Source organism: Monodon monoceros, unplaced genomic scaffold (assembly GCF_005190385.1).
Source record: "Monodon monoceros isolate NGI ecotype Baffin Bay Population unplaced genomic scaffold, NGI_Narwhal_1 Super_Scaffold_3, whole genome shotgun sequence".
NCBI classification, from domain to species: Eukaryota; Metazoa; Chordata; class Mammalia; order Artiodactyla; family Monodontidae; genus Monodon; species Monodon monoceros.
In genome coordinates, this window is record NW_021703780.1 from 90,095,831 (window position 1) to 90,112,774 (window position 16,944).

The window sequence follows — 16,944 nt, forward strand, 5'->3', positions numbered from 1 at the left end:
CTCTAATATATGTTAATCTTATAATGGTTAGTCACAACAAAAGGAGCTCATTTAAGATACAAACCAGCTATGGCATCCATTGTCTGAATATATTTTGTACCATGACTCGGTTTTTATTTACACGTGGAGTGTGTTACTCGGCCATTCAGTGCCTCTACCTGTCTGACATATTCTTCGTGGCAGATACCATAAGGGTAGGAAAGTCACTGAGAGAGCTCAAAAGACAGGGCTTTGAGTGGTGGATCTTCTGTTTACTGCTTGTGGCAAGTTATTGGTTCATTAAGCCAGAAGGGACTTGTGCAGTGATCTGGTAGCAGTGTCTTCTCTACAGATGAAAACACTAAGATCCAAAGGGGCTCATTCCTTACAATTAGATTTTAACAAATGATTGTGCCACTAAGAGAAATGGGGATTGTGTGAATGACAAGTTTTGGAGGGTGAAAGAAAAAAAATTGACTAAAGGTAAGCACTGGATACAGAACAAAGGTTTGCTTATTTTTCACAACAAAATAAGCAAGTTAACTATCTTGTACAAATAAAGCTTGATTAGTTACAAATGTTTGTGTATTTGTTCACATACTTAGTAATATTTATTTCTTTAAAAAATTTGGAGCAAACTGAATCACTTTGCTGTACACCTGAAACTAACACAACACTGTAAATCAACTATACTACCAAAAAAAAAAAATTTTGGAGCAAATTTGACCAAATCTTATATTTGTTAAATCTAGATGATGAGTTTTTGTTAGGTTATTCTCTTTCTTATTCTGTTGTTTTAGTAATGTTATAATAATCAAATTTAATTTAAAATAAAGATTTCACACAGTGGATGATAAAAAAACAAAAAAGAAAAAAACAAACAAAAAAACAAAGGGGCACAGACGTGTTCAAGTTCACACAGCTAATTAGTGGCAGAACTCATTCACTTTAAACTAAGTCTTTCTTCCCTCAACACAGACTAGAAATGTTTCACTCTTGGCATCTAAATTCCTCTACTCTGGGGTCAAATTGCCTGGATTCAAAGCTCCACCCAACCTCTCACTAGGCATGTTAAGCCAGGGCAAATGACTTATCCTTTATGTGCTCTAGTCTTGACCTATAAAATGGGGAAAAAATTAATGATCTCATAGTGATTTTGGAAAAGATTCAATAATATAACCTAGAGATAATACTTTGCACACTATCTGGCACTCTATTATTATTATTATTGTAGGTTTAAATTATATCATTTGTCTTCAATTGTAAGAGTTTTGATAAACGCAAGAACTTTGAATCCTTCATATTTTCAAAACAGATTACTGAATAAAAGATCTTGGGACTTCCCTGGTGGTGCAGTGTTTAAGAATCTCCCTGCCAATGCCAGGAACACGGTTTTGAGCCCTGGTTCGGGAAGATCCCGCATGCTGTGGAGCAACTAAGCCCATGCGCCACAACTACTGAGCCTGCGCTCTAGAGCTGGTGAGCCACAACTACTGAGCCCGCGCGCCTAGGGCCCGTGCTCCACGACAAGAGAAGTCACGGCAATGAGAAGCCCGTGCACCGCAACGAAGAGTAGCCCCTGCTCGCCGCAAGTAGAGAGAGCCCGTGTGCAGCAACAAAGACCCAACACAGCCAAAATAAATAAATAACTTTAAAAAACAAAACAAATCTTAATTTCACTCATTAATTTATGTATTAATCAAATATTTCCTGAATACCTATTATCTTCTAGGCACTGTTTTGGGTACTGGGATATAGCAAAAAATACACTTAGCTCCCTAAGAGTACAGTGACAGGGACAATAATAAAATAATAAATAAGTAAATTACATGTGTATTAGAAGGTGCTATAGAGAAAAAACAGAAAGGGGACAGGAAAACAGTAGGGATGAAGGGAACTGAGCAAGAGAGTCGACATTTTAAATATGGTAGCCAAGGAAGGTGACATTTAAGGAATATGTGAGGAAGGGGAGGGAGATAGGCAGGTAGGTATCTGGGTGAAGTGTATCCAAACCAAAAGAAGAGCAAATGAAAAGCCCTCGAGGCAGTAGTGTGCCTCACATGTCACTGCAATAGCAAGGAGCCCGATGCGGTTGGAACAGAATGAGCATGCAGGACAGAAGTAGGCAGTGAGACAAGAGAGGAAACTGGAGCGAGGCCATGAAAGGCCTGTAAGTTATCACAGGGACCTTGGTTTTTCACCTTTCATGAGTTATAAGCCATTGGATGGTTTAAAGCAGAGGAGTGTATAATCTGGCTTATAGTTTAATTGATTATCTAACTGCTTCTGTGTTGAGAATAGACTAGAGGATTCAAGGGTGGGAGCAGAGACACCATTGAGGAGACATGACACAGACAGTGCTACGTGTTGACCCAAACAGCTTCATTTTCCTCCTAGTGCACAGGAAGACTACATTTTCCAGCTCCTTCTTTTTTTTTTTTGAAAAAGAATCTGACTTTTATTTTCTGAAGAGAATAAACAAAAATGATGCCATTGATTCTACCAAAATTTGTTCCTCTTGATGACTTGAGATTTCAACATATATCAGAAAAACTTGACTGTGGCCTAGCATTCTGGCTAGCGTTCAGACTCTCATGTTGTGAAACTTCATGAGAGAGTGCAAACTAATAGGGGTATTACATTTATTCCCACTTTGCAATTGTAAGACCATTAATTAATAGCTGATTTTATAACCATTCATTGCCTCCAGAAGGCCGGTACTTTTATCTATCATGGACCATTCAAAAACAATCAGTCATAACGTACAAATAGAAAGTAATTTGTTTGTAACAGCAAGAACAGTTTCTATCCCACAAAATCCTGTTTCTATTTTTCCAGCAACCTGTAAAAATATTGCTGAATATATGTAGAATGAATGAACTGTTAATATGAATTTCATATTTGTATTACCTTGTGAATTTCACAAAATTTTCAGAAATTGGTTATTTACCTTTACAGCCTTCGCTTTCAGCAAGAGGAATGTTAGGCCTATTTAGGATGAGGAAACTGAGGTTCAGAGCTGTTGCATGGTTTACATAAAGCTACAGAGTTCGCGAGCGATAGAGCCAATAATAAAACTAATGTCTTTTGTACTAAAGGAAGGTGTCTGGCTGCCAAATAGCTCCTTTGTATCTGGGTATCTGAGCCATATGCCCAGTTCAAGACAACAGAATGTGAGTAGAAGAGATATATGTATATTCCTTCCAGGCCTGGCTCCTGAAAGATCTCATGCCTTTAGATGCTCTCTCTTTCTACTTTCTGTGGGGCTGGAAGTTAACCATTGAATAGTAAAGACGTGATGGAAGCAGCATGGATCCCCAAGGCATCACTTTAAGGGGAGCTACCCAAACAATGAGGTGAGTGAGAAATAAACTTTTATTACACTAGGCCACTGAGGGTTGGGGATGTTTGTTACAGCACCTAGAGAGCTTCACCCTGACAAATACAGGAGGGTAACACAGTAAGTCAGGCAAGAGATCATGACTTGGATCTGGGACTGAGCAGTGGCAGTTGTCAAGAGTGGTTGGAACCTGGATATATTTTGAATGTAGTGGCTACCAGATTTTCTGACAGACCTGAAAAGGTATGTGAGAAAGAGTCAGGGATAACACCCAGGATTTTGGGATGAACAATTAGAAGGATAGAGTTGTTGTTAACTGAGACAAAGAGGACCACAGGAAGAAGAGGTCTATAGGTGAAGAGACTGCAAGGCAAAAGGAGATCAGGAGGTCAGCTCTGGCCATGTGAGGTTTGAGATAATTATCAGACATGCGAGTAGAGATGCTGAGTAGTAAGTTACACAACTCTACACAAGGGTGGGCTGGAGTTAGCTTGCACAAGCTATGAAAACCAACTATAGAAATTCCAAGAGATTTATAAACAAGTTATTAAACTATTGGTAGCTTGAAATCAGCTGTGGTAGGAGTATTTATGCCACATAAATGCGCAAATGCCCATGTCAGGTCTTTTGGGTTTTTTCCCAGGCAGCTGGTTGTTAAATATTCACTAGCACCCCATTAGGTATAAGAGTTGAGGGAAGAGGTCAGGTTTACAAATGGGATTATTTCTTTAGGACTTTTCCCTCACAAGACATCTTACAAATCTACCTCAAGTGTCAGATACATCTTTCATTTAATACTATTTTCTTGGCCATATTCTATTAACCAAAGCTTTTTTTTAGACAATACATACACAACCCACTTATATGGTTCACTCTGTGTTCACAGCTATTACACACTGAAAATAAGTATCTTAATTCTATTTTCTAGTGTAAGGCAACAAATACAAAATTAAATAATTTCAATTTTAAATCCCAGAATGTACTTATACATCTTTGCTGAAATTTCCCATATTTATAATACCCCAAATATTCTCATCTAAATAAGGAGTCCACCCTCCACCCCCGCCCCCCACTGCAATGAACACAACAATCTCTTCTAACCTCTGATTAACCAACTGTAAAATAAGGATTGCATTTTCCCTGCCTACACCACCAGATAATTGTGAAGATCAAATGAGATAATGCACATAAAAGAGATCTGTCAAATGTAAGCAAACAGAACAGATGTTTATAGATCTAAAATAAAATGACAAAGAGTCTCTACATTGATTGTGGTCTTCAGAAGATTTATTAATGCATTTTGTGGATGGCTAGGTACCATTCAGAGCCAATCAGGTTGATATGGACCTACTCTTCTAGAACTTCAAAATAGGTTGACACATAATGGAAATTGATCGGGAAGGACTCCATGCCAACTTATATTGAACTTATGCAAGAGGAATGTAAGAAAATGCTTTCTTATTTCTTCACTTCATTACCTTCCTCACCCTGGACATATCCTCATTCCTGGAAAGGAATCTGATTTTCTTTCATGGAAAAGATGATAGTAAGAATGAATCTCATTTTGTGACATCAGTATTGTGTTTTTTGCCTTTAGCTTTTAAACAATGTTTGTTGAAGAAGATGCTTCTCTCAATATTTTAATTCAAACTGAGTTAAGCTAAGAGGGGAAAGATAGTGACATAAAATAGTTATATATGTTTATGAGATGAAGTGAATAAAATTATTTCTTTATCATTGATTCCATTGTAGAACTGACTGACAATATAGTCCCAACAAGTGGGATCTCCAATATTTCAGGCCTTTTAGTTTTTTATTAAAAATGGCAAATTTGAGCATTAATAAATGAGAACACTTATTTGAATACCTCAATATAAATTAATTGGAAATGTCTATAAATATAAAATGTCATAGGTGATTTTTATGTGTTTAAATGTCTTTCAAGGCACTTAGCCTTGTATGCACCATGGTATCTTTGTTTCTGCTGCTGAAGCTTTAAGAAAGGGATTAGGTGAAATATAGAGGATGTGTAGCATATAAAGTAGGAATTATTGTCTACTCAGTTTGCTACTTTGTTTACATGAAACTTCTCTAGGCAACTTAAACTTTAGTTTAAGTAAGTGGTGGCACTAAGATCAGAACCCCGGTACTTAATCACCCTGTTATCTTGCCACTGCAAAAGTACAGACGTCAGCTCAGTTTTAGGGAAAATATCAATCAGAGGTTTTGAAGGCTGCCCTCATGGTGATGAATTCCCTGATAGTGGAGATTTACCAGCTGACTTGCTAGGTGTGATGAGGCTGGTCCTCCTAAGGTGAGACAGAGCCAACACTGTATCATAGCTCTACTATTTCCGCCACCTAGGTGGGGCTGGAGGGCAGGACACAGCTAGAGCAGGGTCCAGAGGAACCAAAGCATGAATGGAGAGCATCCAGGACTTATTCCACAAAAGTGCTAAAGGCTCATGGTGGGGTTGGGGCAGGAGTGAACTCAGAGTTCGGCAAGATGGAGCACATCAGTGGGAACACTGAAGTCAGGATCAATAGATGTGATTGTTGAATGGGAAGAGCCACTATGCTTTAATCAACATGAACCTTCTCAGACCAGAGGCATTTATGCCTTAATAAGACCTCAAATAGAGTTGGCAAACGAGGTTTCCAGACTGGCCTGAATGTTTATTCCAGAGCTCTTAGAGAGTGAATTCATGCTTAGCCAAGTGCTGGGCTTCATGACCTACGCAGCTGCTACAAACTCAGATAACCCAACTAATTTAGGAAGCCTAGTAAGGTCTGGACCACTGGGAGAGGCTGCTTTAAGGCACAACAGTTTTTGATGGAAACCCAAGAAGTTGACAACACATACCTGGATTAGTTAGTAGTTGATTAGCAATGAAATGTTTCCTAATACAGCACTAGTATCCTTTGGGAATAAAACAAAGTTGGTTCCTGTTTGAATCACACCAGACTTTTGACTTCTTTCAAATCTTCTCAATGGATGCATTTAGGATCATCCCTTTAATTCCTCCCTCAGCGCTTCTCTAATCAGTGAACACATGGAACTGCCATTCATGCACAGAGACAGGGAAATCAGCCTGGCAGCCCCGACAATGGTTTGCACAAGCTGGCACAAGACTACATGACTCATGAATAGCAGGCACATTTGGAAGGCGGAGAATCACAACGTAAGTAGTCCTATAGTCACGGGGAACTCATCATTTCTTACGGCAAGCTTCTCTTGTCTTTTCTCAATTATGCTTTATGGGCACTTATCTCAAAATTTAATTGAATTGGTTGCTTCACAGATGGGCTTAAAGGATATTTTAGTTTCCAAGCACGGGAGACAAAAGAATGACTGGTACTGTTCTCAAACTAGAAGCCATTAGAAAGGGGAAGTTTTTAGCGGGTTTGAAAGAATTTAACCACGTTTGAGCATGGTATGTTTCCTGTGCATCACGAGGATTTAGTCCTCAGTGGGGGGAAGAGAAAGAGAGGCTGAAGCTAGACTGTGGATCAGGTCTGTCTGTTGCTGAAGAGAGGCTGTGAGTCTCAGTCCTGCTGGTGAGAGCTACATAGGTGATAAAAGGAAGGAGACCTCTTAGAGAAGTGAGGTGAGAAGCCCTGGAGGGAAGAGAAGGAGGCTCCAGGGAGGACTGGAAACTGGGAAGAGGTAAAGCCAGCTGGTTTCCTTCTGCACCATAACCCCCTGGCCACATAATTAATTGTGTTTAAGTCAATACTTATACTAACTGCAACACTAACCCAAATCCAGTCTCAACCCAAATATTAACTCAATGGAAGCCCAATTATCTGGTAGTCTAATGCTGAAACCTCTTAAATAACTGTCCTGAAAAGATTTTAAAATCAGTTTCAGTCTATGAGATTACGCTATTGTAATAACCAAACAATGATTTGCCTTGGGCTAAATAATCTCTGGTGCTTATTTTATGCAGGTTTTACATGAGGTATTAAAATTATCCCCAATTTATGGATGAGGAGTCTGAAGCTTAGAGGGGTTAAATGACACACCTAAGGTCAGACAATTAGCTTCTGGGGAGTGAGCTGGGATTGAACTCTGACATTCAGGTCTGGAACAGTTGGTGAGGGTGTGACAGATGGCCAGAAATGGGCCCTCAGTAACGAAGACTGTACGCTGAGGGCTTACCAGTACCCCAGGTGCCATGTTAAGAGTTCCTTTGCACTGCCTCATTTAATCCTCCCAATAATGTACTGTGATTTGGCACTAGACTAGCCTCCTTTATCGATGAGAAAACCAAGACTCTTAAAGGCAAAGTTAATTGCTCAAGAGAGCTTCTTTCAAAATCAGGGTTGAGGCTAGCACTCACATTCAGAGCTGCTGGACCCCAGAGCCCCACCTACTGAACTACACACAAAAACATTTTGACATTTTTGAAGAAGAGATGAGAACCACATGGGCCAGATGGGAGGTGAAGGCTACTTGTATTTCACAGTCCTACTTGCTGCACTGCAGGTAATCAACAAGTATTTTAAAACCAATTGAGTCAAATGGGTCAAACCACAGAAAGAGAGACTTTAATGAGACATGAAGACGAACAGAAAACTGAACAGTGAGACCAGTAGCCTGCGGGAAGCAACTCTTCAAAAACAAGAATAAGTGCATCTTCAGACATAGGAGTTTGGTGAACCAAATCACTGGTTTTCAACTCTGTTTTTTTGCTATTTTAGAGGCACTTTAAAAAAAAAAATACTGATGTATGGGACTTCACTCAAGATCAGTTAAATCACAGTCTCTGGGAATAAGCCCTGAACAGTATTTTTTTAAATCTCTTCTGGTGTGTCCAGTGTGCAGCCTGAATTAAGAACTGCTGATCTTCCCAGTAGAGGCCCCCTTCAACCCCGGGGTGCCTTGAGCACTCTTTGAAAAGCCTTAATTGTTTTGTTTAATATATATTGCTCCCCTAAAACCCAAAGTGAAGACTATGTAAGCCATATGTCCTTCCCCTTCCAACAAAGACACTGAAGTATGAAGGTGACATATAACTTTCTCAAATTCTAGCATGTGCCAGACTTACCTGGAGGGCTTCTTAAAAGACAATTTGCTGGGCCCCACCCCCAGAACTTCAGGTGTGGCTGGGGCCTGAGAATTTGCATTTCTAACAAGTGTCCAGGTGATAATGATGCTGCTGGTCTGAGGACCACAATTTGAGAACCACTTTGAAGTAGGGTTTAAAGGAAACGTGGTGAAAAAGAATACACTTATTTTTTGTCATGCTTATCAGTGTAACATATTCAAAGGAAGGTTTACACCTAGTGGTGGAATTTCTGCATCAAAAGGTATCATTGACGGCTCTCTTCTCATCTGATCCCCATTTACTGTCATTTCTAACTCCTGCTTTTCAGAAGTTAAGTCAATCTGTTGCTGAACTGAAAGATCTTGTCTGATTTGTCACTTAGGCAAGTTTATTTTGGTATCCTAGAGAAGTCAAAAAGTAGCCAAAATCAATCAGATCCTTTACTTTCCCATAGTCACTCGGCAAAGTTCTCACACTTGGGGCTGGGCAGAATCTCAAACCCACTATGTTATGGCCAAAGTGATTTGTGTTTATGACCAAGAAACTAAGTAATGGGGTGACGAGGAGGAAAAGCCAACTCTGATCTGAGGTGCTACGGAGGAAGTCTTCAAAAAACCATCATGATTGGATTCAAGGGCTACCATAGAAGAGCATTCTTCCAGTGCGTCATACAAAACCAGGAAAACCTGAGGGGTGGTGAGAGCATCTGATGTTTGTGTTAACTGATTCTGTCTGGTCTACACATCCGTCTCACCCCACTCTCCTAAATAATTGTTTCCCTTAATTTAAAGGGTCCACCCTCGTTTCTGACCAGCTTTCCCTGGGTATAATTTTCTGGTCTGGGAGTTAAAAGACTGGCTCTTTATTAGTGGACTGAGTTAATATAAGTGTTTAATTCCCAGCTCACCAGCACCCAGATTAAAAAAAACCTATTATTACTCAAACCCTAGAAGCCTACATTCTATCTTCGTCTAGGGATTAAGCCTATCCACAGGTAAGCATAACCTAACTTCTTACACTGCAGATTAGTTTTGTCTATTTTTGAACTTTCTTTATATTACTGGAATCATGCAATGTATATTCATTTGTGCCTGGCTTCTCTCACTCAATATTATGTTTGTGAAATTAATTCATAAAAGCATCAGGAGTTTGTTTTCAATGTTCTATAGTATTCCAGTGTATAACTCAATTTATTTATCTAATCAACTGCTGATAGTTGGTTAATTCCTAGTTCAGGGCTATTAGAAATAACACAGTTATAATTATTCTTGTGCAAGTACTTTGGTGACCATCGCAGACAATTCTGTTCAGTATATACCTAGGAATTTCTGGGTTATGGGACATACTTATGTTTAGCTTTAATGGATACTGCCAGATGGTTTTCCAACAATATATCAAGTTTTACTACCAGTAACAGTGCCTAAGTATTGTAGTCGTTTCACATTCAGGCTAATACCTGGTGTTGTCTTTCACTTAAACCATGCTGGTGTGTGTGTAATGGTATATCACTGTGGTTTTACATTGCATTTCTCTGCTGACTAATGATGTTGTAGTCTATTTATTGCCATTTGGCAATCTCTCTTTTATATATCTAGTTCAAGTCTTTTCCCCGTTTTTCAAATGTGTTGCCTGACTTATTTATTTTTAGGAATTGTTTATATTGAATATGAACTCTTTGTCAGGTTATCTATCTATTTAGTACCTTCTTCTGGACTGTGGCTAGCTTCCTCTCTCTTTCAATGTTTTTTTTTCCATGAATAGTCTTTATATTTTTAAAGGGTGTTTTGGCTTCTAACCCCCATATAGTTTTCCTTCTACAATTCTGGCCAACACGGAAACACACTGACTTAATAGAAATTAACAACTTGAATGGTATGACTTGTGACAGTCTGAGTCATGAAATTAATTAATACCCCTAATTCACTGATCAGAAATCATGGCCACATTATTCTTCACTAATTCATATGCTTGGGCTTCTGGGTAGTCACTTCATAAATGTACCCTGCCCATTACAATCTCTTCAAAATGGTCAACTGTCAGTCGACTTTGGTAACATTCTGTTAGATACAAAAAGATTTCTAGTTAGGATTCAATCCCGTCCATCTCACAAGTTCACAAAGGGGACAAAGGGAAAAGGAATAAGAGAAGGAGAATATTCAAATACAAACAAAGTGACTTAAAAAGATAACTGGGGAAGCAGAGAAAAGAGGCAAGGTTTTATTCAGCTGCAAATGAGGCTCTGAATGAAGTCTTGTGAGGACTTTGGTTTAAGTGTTCTCAGAGGCCAGTTTCTTTCGTACTTTTCCACAGAAGACAATTTACATAAGTAGAAGCCTGGTATCTGAAGTAACCATAGTAACCTTACCCTTCCATCCTATTCAGGGTGTGAATTTTTTCTCCATTTAGTGAAATCTCTCTGCGTAATAGATATGCGAAACTTTACATGTTGATGTAACATTGAGTAAATGGATCAGAGTTGCAGTAAAGGTTAGAGGAATTGTCAAGAGGATTGGGAGAAGCGGGGCCGGATAGAGACTGCCAAAACGGAGAAAACAAATCCTTAGGGGATTTGGTGGAAACCACACCTACCTGGGAAAATAGAGACCTAGTCTGTGATTACCAAGATGTATGATTTTTTTATTGCCTGGAATTACTTAAACTAAGACAGAGAGGAAACAAGTTAGAAAGGAAAGGGGCTCCCTATAGCTGTGTTATACTTATTCTCTTAAAAATCCAGTAAACTGTATCCCAGCTCCAGCTTCTCCGAGATGCTCTCTCTGGGCAATGAGATGACATACTAAACAAGGAGTTGAGCAGGTGTGAGGCTGGCTTACCTAAAGCTTGTGGACTGAGAAGGTGATTCATGGAGCTGACTTGACCTGTAGGCCCAATGCAACTCCCTATCCTGCAACGCTCCTATCAGACCATCTCCAGATTTTTCTGGGTTCCATTAGTTATAAACTTAAAACTGAAGTACACATTGATGGCCTGTTCAGTGTTAAAAAATTAATGATCTCGTTCAAATGATTAACACTGGTATCAACAATATTATTCATTATGGAAGGTGTTTCTTTCCCTACTCTGGTGCCCCCTCTGAAGTGATTTTTGGTGTGACTGCTTGGAAAGGTGAGAATCTCTTCCACTAAATCTGTGAGAGGAAGGAAAACCAAAGACCAGTCCAATACAGCTGACCTAGCCGATGCTTTGATTGGAAGTGTCTTGAAATCCCAAGGAGAGGAGAGCACAACATTATCATATTTTGATTCGACAGCCCATCAGCAGTGCATTTATGTGTTTATGACCTTGTGGAGAAAACACTGAGATGATGTCATCAACAAATGAAGCCATGGAACTTTTTTTCATTACAGAGATTCCAGTTCTGGGATTAAAGGGTTCATCACTTGTGGCCAAGTGGAAGATGCTGAGGAACAACCTTTTGACACAGAAAACACTCATTTTTATACAAATACTGCCATAAAGTGCTCACTCATTCTAGTATGGAGTAAGTAAGGATTTTCTAGTATAAAACAGTGTCTCAGCAAAAGACACTGTGAATATCAATTTTCAAGAAAGAAAGAGGAAAAATTGCATAATAAATACAATTCTCCAGAGTCACCACAATCATTTAACATATTTTAAAGCCTTCGTATATCAAGGTTTATATATTCCTTTTCACAAACACAATCTCTCCCTATGCACTGAATTGCTTAAAGCATTGTCCCTTCTGTTCTGTAAACATTCCCTGAAGGCAAAAACATGTACTAACTTTGCACTCATGAACCAAAATTTGGCTTGTGGTAACTTTAAGACTTTGCTTACTAGAAATGTCAGTTGTTTTTGCTGTTATTTTATAAGGAAGTTGGGTTTCTAGCTAACATTTCTCCCTAATAGATGCCTACAGTGAAGTTTCAATTGTGAACACTTTCTTTACAATTTCTCATGTATAATTCTGCAGTAAATCTTATTTGTGGGTAATAGACCTATTTCTTTCAGAGAAAATTTGCTGATTGTACACATTCTTTCCTCTTTGTCTTCCTATAAAAAGGGAGAAGAGGGCTTCCCTGGTGGCGCAGTGGTTGAGAGTCCGCCTGCCGATGCAGGGGACATGGGTTCGTGCCCCGGTCCGGGAAGATCCCACATGCCGTGGAGCGGCTGGGCCCGTGAGCCATGGCCACTGAGCCTGCGCGTCCGGAGCCTGTGCTCCGCAACGGGAGAGGCCACAGCAGTGAGAGGCCCGTGTACCGCACACACACAAAAAAAAGGGAGAATAAATGTAAATGAGTCACCTTAAATGTAATAGGCACTATATATATACACTTTTCTTTTTAAAATTATGTTTGCATTACTCTAGCTATTTCATAAAAGCACACCAAAGGAACCAGAATTTGACTTTAACCCCGAAAACCTACTTTATAAGTAGTATTCTCTAATTCAGTTCCACAAATGTTATAGGGATTCTGATGAATTCATATAAAACACAAAGCAAAATCAGCGCAGACAACACCAAATACAGGAGTTTTAACTTGCTATAGAATAGCATATCAGAATATTAATCACTACCAGTTTTAAGAGCAGCAGTTTATGGTTTGCTTGTCACAGTGCTGTGAACATAATAGGTGTTTAATAAACATCTTTCAGCAGACTGATGGATATGTGGGGTTCAGGAGTTTAAAAATGAGGTGGGCTGTATTATTCACAACAGCTAAAACATGGAAGCCACCCAGGTATCCTTCAGCAGATAAATGGATTAGCATAATGTGGTATATGCATATAATGGAATATTGTCCAGCCTTAAAAAGAAAGGGCATTCTGACATATGCTACAACAGAGATGAACCTTGAAGAAATGATACTAAATGAAAGAAGCCAGTCACAAAAACCAAATACTATATGATTCCATTCACATGAGGTATTTAGAGTGGTCAAAATCATAGAGACAAACAGTAGAATGGTGGCTGCCAGGGCCTGGGATGCGGGTGGGGGGTGGTTAGTCTTTAATGTACATGTAGTTTCAGTTTTGCAAGATGAAAAGAGTTCTGTAGATGAACGGAAGTGGTGGTTACCCAGCAATATAAATGTTTTAATGCCACAGTGGAATATTACTCAGCCATAAAAAGGAACAAAATTGAGTTATCTGTGGTGAGATGGATGGACCTAGAACCTGTCATACAGAGTAAAGTGAGTCAGAAAAAGAAAAACAAATACCGTATGCTGACGCATAAATATGGAATCTAAAAAAGCGGTAGTGATGAACCTAGTGGCAGGGCAGGAATAAAGACGCAGACACAGAGAACGGACTTGAGGGCACAGGCGAGAAGTGGAAGCTGGGACAAAGTGAGAGAGTGGCATCGACATATGTACACTACCAAACGTAAAATAGATAGCTAGTGGGAAGCAGCCACATAGCACAGGGAGATCAGCTCAGTGCTTTGTGACCACCTAGAGGGGTGGGATAGGGAGGGTGGGAGGGAGGGTGACACAAGAGGGAGGGGATATGGGGATATATGTATACATATAGCTGATTCACTTTGTTATAAAGCAGAAACTAACACACCATTGTAAAGCACTTATACTCCAATAAAGATGTGGGGAAAAAAGAGTCACTGAACTGTAAACTTAAAAATGGTTAAGATAGTAAACTGTATCTTATGTGCATTATACTACAATTTTTAAAAATGGGAAAAAATGTACTCATGGCTATAATGTGAAGTGATATAGTTTATTAAAGAATTTTCTCAGATATTCCTATAAAAGTTGGTTAAGATGATGCATTTTGTTATAAAATTTTACAATTTAAAAAATTGAAAAAAAAAAAAAAAGATGGGATGAGAATCTTGATTTATCTAGTTTCCCAACAAAGAACAGAACCATTTGCCTCATGAGAGCTTTCTATATCCCTTCACCTCAGGACTTTAAATCCTCTTTACATGCAGATGACCTGCAAGCTCTATCTCTGAGAGTGACTTCTGTAAGGGACTCCTGGACACATGTGTCCCATCACCTTCTGGAGGTATCCATATGGAGGTCTCACAGGTACCGCCCAGTTAACAGGACCCAAAGCACACCTTTCTACTCTCCCTCCTCCACCTATTTCTCCCTCAGTCACTCCTGTCAGAGCAAATGACACATAAGCAACTCAGACGCTTAAGAGAGAAACTGGGGTGTCACCTCCTCTCCTGTGTCCCAACAGCAGGCCCTGTTGGTACATCCTCTAACCTGCCCCCCAAATATACCCCTCCCCCACCCCTCTGCCCAGCCCGTGCCGCCATCTTCCCTCAGCTGGACAAGTGCTAAGGTCCTCTCTTGCTCTCTGTAAACCGCTCTCCACCCAGACACCAGAGAAGTCTGTTAAATAAATAAGACCATAACATTCCCTATGGAAAATGCGTTCCTGTTTTCCCCTTGCACTCTAAAGAAAATCTAAACTCCTTCCTGTGGCCTAGGAGACATGACCCCTGTAAACCCCTTTTACCCCACCTTCTGGCCCCCACCCCGTCCCTTGCTCATCCTGCTGCAGCCACACTGCCCTGTGCTCAGTGACATCAACACGCTCCCCTCTTTCCTCCTTAAGGCCTTCGTCGTGCCATTTCTCCTGCCTGGAGCATTTCTTCCCTGTTCTTTGAAAGGCTGCCTCCTTTACAAGATTCTGGTCTTAGTTTACATGTGAGCCCCTCAGACCGTCCTGGACAGCCCTATCTAAAATATTTCAACTTGGTGTTTTCACTCATTTAACTCTTCCTCTTATGTGATTTTCCTAACTTATAATTATATATGTATAAATAAAATTGTATAAATAATTATACATATAATTATATACAATTATATAAAATATATTTCTAGATATATATCAATATGTATATATTTTTATATGTATATTTAATATCTGTTTGTCCTATGAAGTGTAGACTGTACACTTCATAAAAACAAGGTGTAAATTATGTTTACTTTTGTTTCCCAAGCTCTTAGCACACTGGATAGGACAGAGTAGAAACCAATGACCCATTTGTGGAATATATAAGTGAACGAATGGGTTGCATCTAAATATCATTCAAGGGCTTCCCTGGTGGTGCAGTGGTTAAGAATCTGCCTCCCAATGCAGGGGACACGGGTTCGATCCCTGGTCCGAGAAGAGCCCACACGCTGCGGAGCAACTAAGCCTGTGCGCCACAACTACTGAGCCTGCGTTCTAGAGCCCGCGAGCTACAACTACAGAACTCACGTGCTGCAACTACTGAAGCCCGCATGCCTAGAGCCTGTGCTCTGCAACAAGAGAAGCCACCGCAATGAGAAGCCCGCGCACCGCAGTAAAGAGTAGCCCCTGCTCACCACAACTAGAGAAAGCGTGCATGCAGCAACAAAGACCCAATGCAGCCAAAAATAAATAAATAAGTTTATAAAATAAGTAAATAATCATTCAAGAAAATAACTATAGGCCTTTTCAACCTAAGTATTGATTGCATTTAGTAAGGAATGTGAAAATCCTTTGTAAGTCACTGTGCAAAGGTTAGGCATGATGCTTTTCATTTCTTACTGAAGAGCATGGCTGATTTAGGATCATAACACTATATAATTTTATAGCTAAAAGAATCCTTTAAAGATAATTTTGTTCAACCTCATTTTAGAGCTGAAGAAACTGCTCAACTCATTAATTCAGATGCCCCACCCCCATCATTCATGGGACCTACACCACCTGCCTCCTTCCTACCTTTCCTGTCAATCTCTACTTTAGGCTCTGAGCATTGGTGGAATATTCTAAAACTGTCTGAAACTCATTTATGAGGACAATTAGCTGATGGTCATATTTAGTTTTTAAATGCAAAGTTTTGTGCCATTGTGCATTGCTCTTTCATCTCAGGAGTAGAGGATAGAAACAGATTACTGAGAGCTCACCTCTCATTTCTTCTTTTCCTAAATAATTGGACAACAATAAGCATAAAAACCACAGAATTCCCTTTTTATCTCTCTGTGTCTCAATAGTACTTTGGATTACCAGACTGGATGGGGAGAACATAAAAACAAACGAATGTTTTCATCTCCTTTTCTTTTATCCCAGAACTACTGATCTGCTATTCAGGAATATGATTACTTTTTCAACTTAATGGAAAATGAGAGATTCCCAACGGTTACATGCCACGTCTTCTCAAACATCAAAACGTGTTGCAAATACCTAGCTCCTGTGAACTACTTTCATTTGTGTCTGAATGATTTTTTTTTTTACAGATGAGAACATTAAGGTAGGCAGGCTATTCTGATATCAACATACTTCTGCAAGAGTTGTCAGTGTGTATGTGGTGTAGACATAACCACTCTGTTAAAAGTACAGACATTTACTGCAGTTTGAGAGATCCTTGCGGATAACAAACAAACAAACTTAAAACCTATGTGGTGTCTTCCTGAAGTGGCTTCTGCTGTATTCTTCCATTCTCCAGACTGCGTGCACTGTACATTGTATCAAGTACAAACCACACATCAAATGCCGTGGTTACCATTCTAAAGTAGGAGTATTTTGGTGGAGACAGCTAAGGTAATCAATGACTGCAGGCTGCTACGGGAGCCCAGACATGGAGCATAATTCA

The 16,944-nt window shown here is 39.6% G+C and overlaps 1 protein-coding gene across 6 annotated transcripts in view; it reads right to left on the minus strand.

The window, feature by feature from the left end:
- Positions 1-16,944, minus strand: part of CRBN (cereblon) — a 950,388-nt gene that overhangs the window by 146,064 nt on the left and 787,380 nt on the right. The gene's annotated exons all lie outside the window — the stretch shown is intronic.